Source organism: Diceros bicornis, assembly GCF_020826845.1.
Source record: "Diceros bicornis minor isolate mBicDic1 chromosome 30 unlocalized genomic scaffold, mDicBic1.mat.cur SUPER_30_unloc_3, whole genome shotgun sequence".
Taxonomy (NCBI): domain Eukaryota; kingdom Metazoa; phylum Chordata; class Mammalia; order Perissodactyla; family Rhinocerotidae; genus Diceros; species Diceros bicornis.
The window spans coordinates 1,988,447-1,993,387 of record NW_026690901.1 but is presented as its reverse complement, the minus strand read 5'-3'; positions in this window follow the sequence as shown (position 1 = coordinate 1,993,387).

Genomic DNA, 4,941 nt, shown 5'->3' with positions numbered 1-4,941 from the left:
AATGTAAGTGACAGTCATCATGAGATTCCACCACACTTAAGAGTGGCTAAAATTAAAAAGACTGACTATAGCAAGTGTTGTTGAAGATGTCAAGTCACTGAAACTCTCATCGAGTGCTGGTCAAAAATAGCTTGGATGCGTCTTTAATAATTACATACGTCTACCCAGCCATTCCTCTCCTAGGAATCCATCTAAGGGAAATAAACACATATTTCTATACACAGACTTCTACACACATGTTGATAACAACCTATTTATAGTAGATAAAAATGGAAAACAACCCAAATGTCCATCTACTTGTGAACGGATACACAAAGTGTGGTATATCCCCACAGTGGGATACTACTCAACAATAAAGAGGAATGAATTATTTTTTTTCTTTTTTAATTATTCTATTGAAATTATAAAGGATTTTAACATGGTGTAATTTCGGGTGTTCATTATTATTTGTGAATTTCTGTATAGACTGCATCGTGCTTACCAGCGGTAGTCTAACTTTTATCCATCACCATGCATATGTGCCCCTTTAACTCTCTCACTCAACACCCAGCCCCCTTCCCCTCTGGTAACCACTAATCTGTTCTCTTTATCCCTGTGTATGTTTATCTAGGAGTGAAATAATGCTATTTGTCTTTGTCTGGCTTATCTCGCTTATCATCATACCCTCAAGGTCCATCCAGGTTGTTGCAAACAGGACGATCTTGTCTCTTTTTTCTGGCTGAGTTGTGTTCCATTGTATATAATACATACCACATCTTCTTTATCTGTTCATCTGTAGCAGTGTACTTGGATTGCTTCCATGTCTTGGTTATTGTGAATAATGCCGCAGTGAACACAGGGGTGCATAAATCTCTTTGAATTGTTGATTTCAGTTTCTTTGGATAAATACCCAGTAGTGGGATAGCTGGAAGGTATGGTATTTCTATTTTTAATTTTTTGAGAAATCTCCATACTGTTTTCCCTGGTGGCTGCACCAGTTTGCATTCCCACCAGCAGTGTGTGAGGATGACATTTTCTCCTTATCCTCTCCAACATTTGTTATTTTTTCTCTTGGGAGTTATAGCCTTTCTGACAGGTGTAAGGTGATCTCTCATTGTAGTTTTGATTTGAATATCCCTAATAGTTAGTGATGTTATACATCTTTTCATGTGCCTGTTGGGCTTCTGTATATCTTCTTTGGAAAAATGTCTGTTCATATCCTCTGCTGATTTTTAGATTAGATTATCTGCTTTTTGTTGTTGGGTTGTATGAGTTGTTTATATATTTTTGAGATTAACACCTTGTCAGATATATGATTTGCAAATATTTTCTCCCAGTTGGTGGATTGTCTTTTCGTTTTTCGTTTTTTGTTTTTGTGAGGAAGAGCAGCACTGTGCTAACATCTGTGCTAATCCTTCTCTTTTTTTCTGAGGAAGACCGGCTCTGAGCTAACATCTATTGCCAATCCTCCTCCTTTTTTTTTTCCCCAAAGTCCCTGTGGATAGTTGTATGTCATAGTTGCACATCCTTCTAGTTGCTGTATGGGGGACACGGCCTCAGCATGGCCAGACAAGAGGTGCGTCTGTGAGCGTCCGGGATCCGAACATAGGCTGCCAGTAAAGGTTCTTGTGCACTTAACCACTTAGCCACGTGGGCCGCCAGTAGATGTTCGTGTGCACTTAACCACTTAGCCACGTGGCCAGCCCTGTCTTTTCATTTTGTTCATCGTTTCCTTTGCCTTGCAGAAGCCGTTTAGTCTCATGTAGTCCCATTTATATATTTTTTCTTTTCTTTCTCTTGCCTGAGTAGACATGGTATTGGAAAAGATGCTGCTAAGACCGATGTCAAAGACTGCACTGCGTATATTTTCTTCTAGGAGTTTTATGGTATCAAGTGTTAGAGTCAAGTCTTTTATCCATTTCAAGTTAATTTTTGTGTATGGTGGACGATAATGATGTACTTTCATTCTTTTCATGTGGCTGTCCAGTTTTCCCAACAGCATTTATTGAAGAGACATTCCTTTCTCCATTGTATGATCTTGGCTCCTATGTCAGAGATTAACTGATCACAGATGTGTGGTTTTCTTTCTGGGCTTTCAGTTCTGTTCCATTGATCTATGAGTCTGCTTTTGTGCCAACACCATGCCATTTTGATTACTGTAGCTATGTAATATATTTTCAAGTTAGGATTGTGATGCCTCTTGCTTTGTTCTTTCTTCTCAGGATTGCTTTGCCTGTTCAAGGTCTTTTGTTATTCTGTATACATTTTAGGATTCTGTGTTCTATTTCTATGAAGAATGTCATTGGGATTCTGATGGGGATTGCATTGAATCTGTAGATTACTTTAGGTAATATGGACATTTTAACTGTGTTTATTCTTCCAATCCATGTGCATGGAATATCTTCCCATTACTTCAGGTCATCACTGATTTCTTGCAATAATGTCTTATAGTTTTCATTGTATAGGTCATTAACCTCTTTGGTTAAATTTATCCCTAGACACTTTTCTGTTTTTGTTGCAATTGTAAATGGGATTGTATTCTTGAGTTATCTTTCTGTTAGTTCATTATTAGAGTATAGAAATGCAACTGATTTTTGTAAGTTGATTTTGTACACTGCAACTTTGCTGTAGTTGTTGATTATTTCTAATAGTTTTCTGATGGATTCTTTAGGGTTTTCTATATTTACAATCATGTCATCTGCAAACAGCAAGAGTTTCATTTCTTCCTTTCCAAATTGGATTCCTTTTATTTCTTTTTCCAGCCTAATTGCTCTGGCCAAAACCTCCAGTACTATGTTGAATGGGAGTGGCGAGAGTGGGCACCTTTGTCTTCTTCTTGTTCTCAGAGTAATGGCTTTAAATTTTTCACCATTAAGTATGAAGTTAGCTGTGGGTTTGTGATATATGGCCTTTATTGTGTTGAGGTACGTTCCTTCTATACCCATTTTATTGAGAGTTTTTATCATAAATGGATGTTGCATCTTGTCAAATCCTTTCTCTGCATCTGTGGAGAGGATCATGTGATTTTTCTTCCTCATTTTGTTAATGTGGTGTATCACACTGATTCATTTGCGAATGTTGAACCATCCCTGCATCCCTGGTATATATTCCACTTGATCATGGTATATGATCCTTTTAATATATTGCTGTGTTCGATTTGCTGATATTTAGTTGAGGATTTTTGCATCTGTGTTCATCAGTGATACTGGCCTGTAATATTCCTTCTTTGTGCTATCCTTGCCTGCTTTTGCTGTCATGGTGATGTTAGCCTCATAGAATGAATTAGGAAGTGTTCCATCTTCTTCAACTGTTTGGAATAGTTTGAGAAGCATAGGTATTAATTCTTGTTTGAATATTTGGTAGAATTCTCCAGAGAAGACATCTGGTCCTGGACTTTTGTTATTAGGGAGGTTTTTGATGACCATTTCGTTCTCTTTACATGTGATTGGTCTGTTCATTTTCTCTATTTCTTCTTGATTGAGTTTTGGGAGGTTGTGTGAATCTAAGAATTTATCTATTTCTTTTAGGTTATCCAATTTGGTGGCATATAAGTTGTTCAGTGTATTCTCTTATTGTCCTTTGGATTTCTGTGGTATCTGTTGTAGTTTCTCCTCTTTCATTTCTAATTTTATGTCTTTCAGCCTTGTCTCTTTTTTTCTTAGTGAGTCTAGCTAAGGGTCTGTCAATTTTGTTTCAGTCTTCTCAAAGATCCAGCTCTTTGTTTCATTGATCCTTTCTACAGTTTTTTTAGTCTCTATTTCATTTATTTCTGCTCTAATTTTTATTATTTCCCTCATTCTGCTGAATTGAGGCTTCATTTATTCTTCATTTTCTGATTCTATTAGGTGTAGTTTAAGGTTACTTATTTGGTATTTTTCTTGTTTGTTGAGATGTGCTTGTATTGCTATGAATTTCCTTCTTAGAACTGCTTTTGCTGCATCCCATAAGAGTTGTTTTGTTGTCTTTTTCGTTTGTCTTCAGGTATTTTTTGATTTCTCCTTTGATTTGTTCATTGATCCAATGGTTCTTCAGTCGTGTGTTCTTTAGTCTCCACATATTTGTGACTTCACCATCTTTTTTCTTGTAGTTGATTTCAAGTGTCATAGCATTGTGGTCAGAAAAGAAGCTTGATATGATTTCAATCTTAAATTTATTCAGGCTTGCCTTGTTTCACAACATATGGTCTATCTTTGAGAATGTTCCATGTACACTTAGGAAGAATGTGTATTCTGTTGTTTTGGGAGGGTATGCTCTATATATATCGATTGAGTTCATCTCATCATATGTTACATTTAATTCCACTATTGACTTGTTGCCTTTCTCTGCATGATCTATCCATGGATGTTAGTGGGGTGTTCAAGTCCCCTGCTATTATTGTGTTGCTGTTAATTTCTCCCTTTGGCTCTATTAAGGGTTGCTTTATATTCTTTTGTGCTGTTGTGTTAGGTGCATATATTTTTATAAGTGTTATGTCCTCTTGGTGAAAAGTCCCCTTTGTCATTATATACTGCCCCTCTTTGTCTGTCACAGTCTTTTTTATCTTGAAGTCTGCTTTGTCTGATATAAGTATGGCAACACCTACTTTCTTTTATTTTGCCATTTGATTGTAATATTTTCTCCCATCTCTTCATTCTGAGCCTGTTTGTTTCTAGAGCTGAGATGTGTTTCCTGGAGGCAGCATATTGTTGGCTCTTGTTTTCTAATCCACCCTACCACTCTGTGTCTTTTGATTGGAGAATTCAATCGATTTACATTTAGAGTGATTATTGATACTTGAGGGTTTAATCCCACCTAATCTATATTTTCATTTCTTCTCTTCCATTGTGTTTCTGACTACCATTTCACTTTGGGGTTTTTCATGGAGATTGTCTCTTTTTTTATGATCTATGGCTCTGCTCTGCTGTTTTGTTTGCTGGTTACTGTGGGGTTTGTATGAAGAACTCATAGATGAGATAGTCCATC